Genomic DNA, 10419 nt, shown 5'->3' on the forward strand with positions numbered 1-10419 from the left:
AACCCCCACCCAACTCCTTCACCCCACCACCCCGGCCCCTCATTTGTGAGGTTAGATCTTCTTTACTCAGTCTACTGATTCAAATGCTAACCTCTTCCAGAAACATCCTCCCAGTTACACCCAGAAATAATGTTTACCAGCTATTTGAGCATCCCTTAGCCAAGTCAAGTTGACACATAAAATTAACCATCACACTCCACAAGCCCCTTTTTTCTGGTCTACTTCTCTTGTAAAATTTCTGACAAATAAGGATGTCACTGGGAGATGTTCTTTTTTTTTTTTTTTTGTGAGGAAGATCAGCCCTGAGCTAACATCCATGCCAATCCTCCTCTTTTTGCTGAGGAAGACTGGCCCTGAGCTAACACCCATGCCCATCTTCCTCTACTTTATATGGAACGCTGCCACAGCATGGCTTGACAAGTGGTGCATTGGTGCGCGCCCGGGATCCGAACCCGGGCCGCCAGCAGCAGAGCACGTGCACTTACCTGCTACACCACGGGGCCAGCCCCATCACTGGGAGATATTCTTAAGAAAAATAAAAGATTTGTATTTGAAAAAGGAAACTCCATTCTGAGCAGGAATGTTTCCTAAGACAATGAATCTACTAGACAGATATCTTAGAGAAACTTACATATCCACATGTAGTCACCCTTCGTAACCACACACTTATTTTATTGACGCTTCCCTGGTTGAGAGCATTTCCATATTTGTCTTTGGACATGGTACTTCCCAGTCCATCACAGAAAGGGAAATATTCCTTGCGTATAAACCTTGTACAGTGCTTCCAGGAGAACCCCAGACTTCTTGTCATAAAGCAGTTAGATTTTTTATCAAGTGGCTTTTGACTCACTTGCCCCCCTTTCTCCTTATCATAATAAGTATGAAAATTGCAAATACCTTTACAAGACTACCTTTTTGCAAGGATCTGGACAAATGTCATTTGTCATCACTCTGTGCCTGTGGCTGTGGGTGTCAGGACCAAACACAAGAATGTATATCCTCCTGGTTACTCAGCCTATTCTAATCACCCTAAGTTTCCATCAGGTAAACAGCAACACTGTTAAGACTCCAAGGTCTAATACCCAGGATTACCACAGCCATGACTGGCTGACATAAAGAGATTAGCTTGCTTTTCCACCCAATTCTTTTGTGTTTGTTTTGTTTTGTTTTGTTTTGATAGCAATAAAACACTTAAAAAAAAAAACAGCTAGACATTAAAACAAGAGAAAATATAGGTTAAAACCTGTGCTTCTATACTTAGGATTAGTGGCTGTTAATATTTTTTTGTATTTGCTCTAAGTGTGTTTAAAAGATCAAGTAAATATAGCGTTAAAGATAGCATCGAGAACGTTTTTGACTTTCACACCCATTTGCATTCCAATCCCTTCTTCGCAGAGACAAACACAATCATAAATTCAGTATGCATATCCTCCTCGTGTTTTATGCTTTTATAAATATATATACAAGTCCAAGATTTTTTTAAATATAGGCATAAACATTAACTAGCATTTTTCAATCAACTTATTTAATTGGATATGCGATTAGTGTGAGTATGAAAGAACTTGGTTCAACCAAGAGGTTCACTTTTTCACCCAGTCTTCATTTGTTGTTGGTCACAGCCTAACTGGAGAGGAAAAAAAAGATTCTTTAGACACACCCTGACTCTCTCAGTAAAATCCCAAGCTTTCTGGAATATATACCTTTTTTGTCCCTTTTGATCAGCTTTCTGTCTAGCAAGAGATGCCCCATCCTCTGCAGAGAGAAGAACAAGGACAAGACCAAAGCGTCCAGGTCTTGGCGGGGTCACTGGGCAGAAGCACTGTGATATGGGCACAACGGACAGCTTTCTGGGTCTGTGCTTAAGTGCCTCTGAGAAGAACTGCAAAGACTCTTGGCATGAATTCAAGCTTTGTGTGGTCCAACCACTTTAGTTCTTTACTTAATTTCTGTATAATATTGGGCTCAATCCAAAAGATGTGCTCCGCACTCAGTTCTTGTCACCAAAATTCTTTCACAGTGAAGTTTTGTGTCTAATCCTGTGAGTGTCATGGTTGTTAATGTAGGCATGACAAACTGCCTTCCAAGAACACAGTGCCAAGGTTAAGAGAGGGTGGAATTACTCCCTTCTCTTCAGCAAAAGAAAGTCATGTGGCTACATGTTTCCTGTTCTAATAGTCACCCAAGTGCATCTCCTCCTAATGAATAAAAAACATTTCCTGCTGTGTGACATTACTCAAGCAACCTCTCTGCTTCATTTTTTCATCTGCCCTAAATAGGTTATTAATTTCAGGCCGGCAGGCTATTATTGGTTGAGCACCTATCGTGTGCCTCCTATGTGTCTGCCATAAAAGGCTTCACTAGGATCAGTCAAGAAATGTGAAAATTTTTCAACGTTAAACTATCTGACCTGAGGGTCAATCTAGCAGAGACAATGGCCTGGATGGAGTCCAGGGGCCAGGCTTTGAACAGGCTGCATGGTTATCTCAAGGCTGCCATATGCAAGTGCAGAGTTGTGCCAGGCCCAAGAGCGCCCAGCTGTGGGGTTGCAGAGAAGCTGAAGACCAGCTTATGTGCTGCTTGCCAGACCAGGCACCTGCGGGGTGTCTCCTCCCAGAAAGGGAGCCTTTCTCTAACTCACCAAGGGCACACGTGGGTTACTATAGACCTGGCTGGGAGGCCAAGGGCAAGAGGAGCTGGAGAATGGGGTGAATAGTGTCTTGGGGCACCAAAGATCAGACCAGAAAGGTTGGATCTACCATTAAATCTAAGGGGCAAACATGGACTAGAATTGGGTGACAAAGGAAGGGAGTGGCAGAAACGAGGCCACAAAGACCAAGTGATAAGGTACATTGAGAGGGTCTAAGACAATTGCAACAGACAGGGTCAGCTTGCCTGACCCTTCTCTCTTCCTTCTTTCCTTCCTTCCTTCCTTCCTTCCTCCTTTCCTTCCTTCCTCCCTTCTTTTCTTCCTTTCTCTCTTCCCCCCTGCCTCCTCTCTCTCTTTCTTTCTTTCAGTACCAACTTTAGAGCAGGAATGTGAACCCTCAGTTCAACACATAGCATAAGGCAGACATGCACTTTTCTAAAATCTCTGACTCCAAATGTCAAACCCTGGGAGCCAGTCCTGCTAGCACAGAGCTCACCATATCTCAGCTGCAAGATTCTGGACACTTCCCCACCTGTCCTCCCACCAGCCCACCTGTGTTTGTGCATTTCAGTTCGAGATATGCTGCCTTAGAGAACCAATCTAATTGAGAACTGATCAAGAACAGACTTGAAACTCTCCCATCTATGCCCTCTCCCCTGCCCGCCCCCCAGCACACCCTTCTCAGAGGGAGGGACTTCACTGTCCGTGTTGGTGTGTATTTGTACCTTACCACACGCAGCCTGAGACTGCACTTCCCGAGGAGACCCCCTTCCGTGCCTGGCTGTTCAATGACACACCACACACAGCTCTGTCCCCTAGCGTCCAGATCACTGATAATCAACATTCCTGCCCACTTTTCCCTGTGGTCAGCTGCCAGCCAGGCTCCACAAACAACCCACGATAAGTCAGCATGTGCAGGTATCGAATTATTATTAAAATGAAATACAAATACATTCAATTTGATCCAGGTCTTCAGTGATAAACCTAATTGTTGCTTTCCTGTGTAGAAAATAGATCTAAGTGGAAACCAGCTCCCATACGTGACTAAAATTACTGTGTCTTTGACATTACCGGGTCTGTGCTTTACTTTGATCTTCCCGTTGGAAAATTCTGATTGCTACAACCAGGGAAAATTCCATTAGCTTAATATTCTTAACTGTCCATCTTCCTCCTAACACAACACACACACACACGTGCACATAGGCAGGCACACCCCCGCACACGCACGTCGGAATTCATATATCTCTGATTCTCAGCCCTCAGGCTCAGAGTCCTCTGCCTCTTGCCCCCATCCAGCCATTCTGCTGCAGCCCTCAACTTGAGGGAACTCAATACCAGTTTCCTAACCTGTGTGCCAAAGGCCTTGAGTGAGCAAAACCCTTGACTCTCAAGGCTGTGGATGCCCTGTCTCGATCACTAGGAAAGGGGGGTCAGAGCACAGGGATACAATTTCCTCAGGGTCCCTGAGGACATGACGAGAAACTGTGTTTAATGAGCATTTACTATGCATTGGGTTAAGCACCTTTACCAACATAATCTCATTCTATCCTTATAAAAAAGACTATGAGGTGGCCATTGTTCTCCCAATTTTACAGATTAAGAAACTGAGGCTCAGACCAAGTAACAAGCTGAGGGCTGAGATTCAGATACAGGTTACAATTCAGATTGAAAACTAAAGCAGTCCTTTTCAAACCCAAGATTTTTCTGGGGTTTGGTTTATATCCTTTCTCTTTTCATCTTTTACCATTTTTAAAACTTTAAACACACACACTCCAATGTGTCACACTCCAAGTGTTAGCTCCTCAGGGCCGCTACCAGCTTCATTTGTGCTGCCGCATGAAGTCATCTTGGTAGACGCCAACATTTCCCTGCTGCCGAGCATGGTTTAATTTCTTATGTCCGTCTGTGACCGGGAAGGTGGTAATCTTCCCTGGTCTTCTTTAAACTTCAGACCTGTGCTTGTCCCCACGTGTAAAAAGTGAGCATGAGAAAGAACTACCCTGCACACCTGCCGTGGGCTCAGACAAGAGCCTGGCGAGGCCAGGCCCACCTGCCTGGCACACGCCCGCGTCAAGGTGTCAGTGCCGCGAGTTTTGCGATAACAAGGGACAGGCCACATCATGATCATATCTTCTTATAGTTTTAGCAATTCTTGCAACTTTTGTCACTTCTTGTCTGACTTTCCTGTTCTTGATGAGGCATGTGAGCAGTTGTCAGACATCAGCGACTCTTTGAAACAAAACAGCACAAAGCATTTGACTGTCACTGTTGTGTGCTACCCCCCGGCTTCCAATGTTAGCGTTCAGCAAATCTATTTCCCCCTCAGCTGCCAAAGGGCTCCTTTTAATAAAGGTGTCAATCAAATCCATTCTTTTAACTCCTAAGGCTTCCCTCTTCACTTAAAACAAAATCAGATCCTCCCCAGAGCTAGGAGACCCCACATGCCCTGGCCGCTCTTCCCAGCTTGTCCGTCATTGCATCACTCCATCACCGGCCTTCTTTCCTCCTTCAGAGGCACCAGCCTCGTTCCCTCCCTTGACCTGCTGGTCCCTCTGTCTAGAATGCTCTTTCCCTCTGATGTTTCTTCTCATTTTCCAGGTCTCAAGTGTCACCTCTGGGAGAGAGCAGCCCTAACCATGGAAGCCACTATCGCCCAGACCCATATCAATCACCTGCTTCCTTTTCTTCTTGGTGGTCACCACTATTTAAAATCCTCTTCCTGGAGGCTGGCCTGGGCCCACAGTGGTTAAGTGCTCACGCTCTGCTTCAGAGGCCCGGGGTTTGCAGGTTCGGATCCTGGGCGCGCACCAACGCACTGCTTGTCAGGCCATGCTGTAGCGGCGTCCCATATAAAGTAGAGGAAGATGGGCACGGATGTTAGCCCAGGGCCAGTCTTCCTCAGCAAAAAGAGGAGGATTGCCATCAGATGTTAGCTCAGGGCTGATCTTCCTCACCAATGAAATAAAATCCTCTTTCTGTTGTACACATTTACTTATTGACTTGGTCACTCTTCTTTCCCGCCTGTGAACTCCAGGAGAGCCTGATCTTGTCTGTCTTCTCCACTGAGACATCACTGGTGCCAAGAACAAAACCTGTCTCAGAGTAAGTGCTTAATAATATTCATTGAGCAAACAAATGAGTCCAAACAACCTCATTGCTCCCATTGACTGAATTTCTAAGTAAGTATTATAAATATATCTTAAAATTAAAGATATACTAGTTAAACACTGCTCTTTTATATACCAGGTTCCCTTTCAATTTTTATTTGGAAAAAGAATCCTGTTATTTTTTTTTAATAGCTTTTGGAAACCACTGTGCCATAGCATCCTCTGGAGTGTTTCAAGATAAAGTGAAGAGAAGGAGGGACAGGGAGGAAAAGCAGAACCAGACCCTGCTGTCTCTTCCCTGGCTACACCGGGGATTCGAAAGGAAAATTACCTCCTGGACCGGCCACAGGCACATACTTTCCTGGATTAGAAGAAGCCTCTTCCCCACTCCGTTCATCTCCAAACCGCAAAGTCTCTCCACCATCTCCAAGGTGTTATCTGGCATTCCGTTCTGAGCGGAGGAAGACTTGGGCTTCAGGGAACTTTAAATGCACATATCTGGGAGGCCTGGCACAGTGGGGGTGGTGAGGGCCAGTCCAGTGAAAGCCATGACATCAGCTCCCACGTGAATGGAGGGAGAATGTCAAAGAGCTGGACAGCTTTGGGGGTTAAGCCATCAAAGTCAAGTTCAATATGGGACAGGGGAGAAGAGTCAGATTTCAGGGCTGGGAGGGTGACAAACTGACTCATCACTGATCCACAGGTTTTTGCCAAGTTTCCTTAACCCATCTGCTCTCAGTTTCCCCATCTGCGGGATGGCGATAATTCCCTGCCCTCCCAGGTTTAAAGCATAGACTAGGTATTAAATAGATGTCGGCTCCTCTCTTATCAAGTATTCAAAGCCTCAAACAGCTGCCATTGGCCCTGGCTTCCCTCTGTCATCTTGCTGGCCATCTTATGAGCCAACGTCATGGGGGAAGAAGGGAACAGTCAGGCTATCTGTATTCTTGCTCCAGCCGCCCAGAAAACTCAGTTTGCTCTTTCATAAAATGCAGAAGGGGCCAGTGCAGGGAAGGGGAGGACTGTAAAGGAGCATGAGGAAACTTTGGGAGATGGTGGATATGTTCATGTGGGGATGGTGCACAGGTGTATACAGGTGTCCAAACATCAAACTGCATGCTATAAATATGTACAGTTTATTGCATGTCAATTATACCTCAATCAAGCTTTTTTTTAATGGAGATAGTAATACCTGTCCACGTCTAGTACATAGAACAAGCCCAAATGTGGTAATGGATGTGATGATGTTTGATAAGGAAATACAAATGCCCATATATAGCAGCGGTTCCCTGGGCTCTCAGAGACACATGACTCACAGCTGAGGTCAAGGCTGGGAGCACACACTCTGGAGCCAGACCACCCCAATCTGAGAGCAGGCTCCTCTTCCATGATCTGGTGATCAAGGGCCACCAACCCATCACAGGCATGGCTATGGGGTCAGCTCCTGAAACACGGGTAGATGAGGAGCGAAGAGCGGGCTGAGGAAGAGGGTGGGATTGTGTGTCGCTCATCTTAAACAGTGTTTCATGTTCAGGGACCTCACAGAGCAGCCCCACCTCTGGTGCACTCAAAATCACATAATATGGGCGTCTCGAAATAGTCAAGGACCTGGGTGAAGAAAAGAAAGCTCATGAGAGGAATTCTGGTAACATTCCTGAGATGATGAGGGAGACAGATTTCTGGGGTTTAGGGGCTATGGGACTTCCCAAAGTGAGCAACAATTCCCACAGAATGGATCTTCCACATCTTCTTGCCCAAGTGTATGTCCTTGGTGTTTACAAGATGCTTCTGCTCTAGGTCCTCCCTTGGGCCTCTTGGTAATTCATTCTGTGAGTGATTCACCAGGCCACATTTTGCCTCCTTCTCAGAGACACGCACATAAAGCTGCCCTGAAAAGGGTACAGGTGCCTGTAAGAGACAAGAGGTTAAACTGTGCTTCCAGGAGGAGAAAGGGGCAGACCGGCTAGGCAGACCTACTTCCCTTTCCCCATCTCCCTACATTTCCCACAGACAATACTCTTTTCATCACTCACCCCAAGACTTCCTATCACGTTCCGTTCCCTATGGTTCTTCCTCTCATGTCAACTCCATGCTGCTCTGGGGCCTGGAATTTCACGGGGAAGCTGGGAAGAGGGATACTTGGAATAATGAAAAGGAACCATCACCCTTCCGGAAGAGAAAGTCGGTCCTGCACTACCCCAGGGCCTTTCAGGAGAGCACTCCCGGCTGGGAAAACGAGAGTCTGGGTTACATCAGTGAAAGGCAGGAACAAAAGCACGTTGTAGGAGTCTGAGTGGAATGTTTTATTGGGGAGACAATCTCAAAGTTAGACTCTCAGAGCCCAGGAATCAGTATTCAAGGTCAAAGGGTCAGTGAAAATAATACCAAGCCTTATGCATGTACAGCGCTGTGCCGTTTACAAAGTGCTTCCACCCACGTTGACCATCACAGCAACGCCATGAGGCTGGCAGGCCCGGTGCTCCCTCAAAGGAAGAGTCTGAAAGTGAGGGAAGTTAACAACTGTCCAAAGTCGAGACCCAAAAATTCTGCCTCCAAAACAACCCTTAATTCTTCCGCTACGTGTCACGCTGTCATCTAGGGGGTGAGACCCATTGCCCAGCCATCTTGTTTACTTCACACAGAGGGCAGAGCAGGTGAGGAGGTGGTTCCCGGGTTCTGAAGCCCTTGCCTCCTTGCTGTGAGAGCACTGTTTCTGAGGATGCCTGGCTAGGAACTGATGACCTCAGTGATGGTGATGTTTATGTTATCTGCAAGGTCACACTACTATTAAATAGCAGAGCCAGGATCTAACTCAAAACTCTGGTTCCAGAGTCACATTCTTTAAGCGAAGAACATCAAGGCCACTGGATCAACAGGCCCCATCAATACAGTCGGATGCACTGAAGAAGAACCACTTGCCTCCACATAGCACTTTGCAGATGCTTTCACGCTTGCTCTCAGAGGTCATGATTTCTGAGCTGCATCTCAGAACCCTGTGAGGAGGCACGAAGGTCAGAGAAGGAAAGGAACTCACCCAGGGGCCAGAGCTGGTAAAGAGCAGAGTCAGGTTTGAGTATAGCACAGACCAGAAGCATGATTTTTTCGCTTTTCACAAAGGACAAGAGGAACTTGAGGCCATGAGGGTCACATGAGTTGTAGCTCCTCCCCCTCATGGGTGGGGTTAAGCCTGCAGGAAGTCCAAGCCCTTCCTGTCTCTCAGACCGCATGGGGGAGCCTGGATGCTCAACTGCGCTGGTATCGCCAGGAACAGGACATTTGCATGACCCAGGCAGATGCTGTAGGGAGAGGAGAGAGTTAGAGCGAGGGGTGAGGCCCAGAGTGAGCCGGGCACAGGCTCTCTGTGAATCTGGAGCTCCAGTAGGGTGACTTGCAGGCACTTGCTCGGCTCTGATGGCCCAGAGCAACCTTGGGAGAGGGGCCCATGGCATCCACCCAGTGCTTCCGGCACACAGTTTCACACACCGTAGACATCTTGGGTGAATTTACATGTCAAAAAAATGGTATGTGTGTAAATTTCGTGCTATACCCTCATTATGAAAAGGAAGGATCTTTTGACCAAAACTGTCTTACTCTCAACTCTTTAATAACAGATGTGGCACTCCAAAGAATCTCCACCCACAACTTTACGTCAAGTTGAAATGACATATCCCAGTCCACGCAGAGTGCAGGAGGTGACGGAGGGACAGGGCTCACTAATCCTCTGGGTTTCACAGTGTTTCATCTTATACTCCTACTGGAAAAATTTTGAGTGCACACTTGCAAAATGTTTCTTATTTTTATGCATTTTATAATATGTGTATATACTACAACTGTAAAGTATTACGCATATTATAAAATGTACACTATACACTGCTAATAAAAATTTTTAAAGGAATAAGTAATCTGTGATAAAACTTTTTAAATTATATTTGTTTTTATTATTAAATGGGCATAAACATTTGCCCGCCCAAAATACCATGATTAAATAATTTGAAAGAAAATATCAACCTTAATCACATTTTGGTGAGAGGAATGTGATTGAAAATGAGTCTTTTTAACATTTTAGTTTGACGATTTGTATGACATTGACTTGAAAGTCTGGATCTGAGTACAATATATTTCTGCATATTTTAATAATTATTATGAGATTTTTAGGCACAAAAACAGTCATTAATTGAATTTGATGGCTATGAAAATAAAACTCTCCAACATGCAAAGATTGAATTAGAGGAACATCATTGTTGGCTGAGTATATTTTTCCTGGTTCTGTCTAGGTTTCAATATTTTCCTGTTGCCAAGAGGCACATGATTCACATCTTCTCTCAGGATTCATGTCCTCCTGATGTTGTCCTACTTCTATGAGTCTCTCACATACTCCCTCTGAAGAGCTTGACAGAAAATGTTTGCAGATACTCTTGTGTGCGTTTGCCATTCCTTTCCCACCACCTTCTTCCCAAACATGAAAGCCACGTCAGTGCGACAATGATGTCTGCTAGAGACCTTTCTTTGAGGGAAGTCACAGACCATATGTTGGGCTGAATGATCTCTTCACCTGATGGAAGAACACTAGTTAATTTTTATTCATACTAGACAACCAATTTTGGAATTAATGAATGAAAAGGACAATTATCACGTTTGTGCCAGAATAAGAGTTTATTAAGAGGT

Source organism: Diceros bicornis, chromosome 18 (assembly GCF_020826845.1).
Source record: "Diceros bicornis minor isolate mBicDic1 chromosome 18, mDicBic1.mat.cur, whole genome shotgun sequence".
Lineage (NCBI taxonomy): Eukaryota > Metazoa > Chordata > Mammalia > Perissodactyla > Rhinocerotidae > Diceros > Diceros bicornis.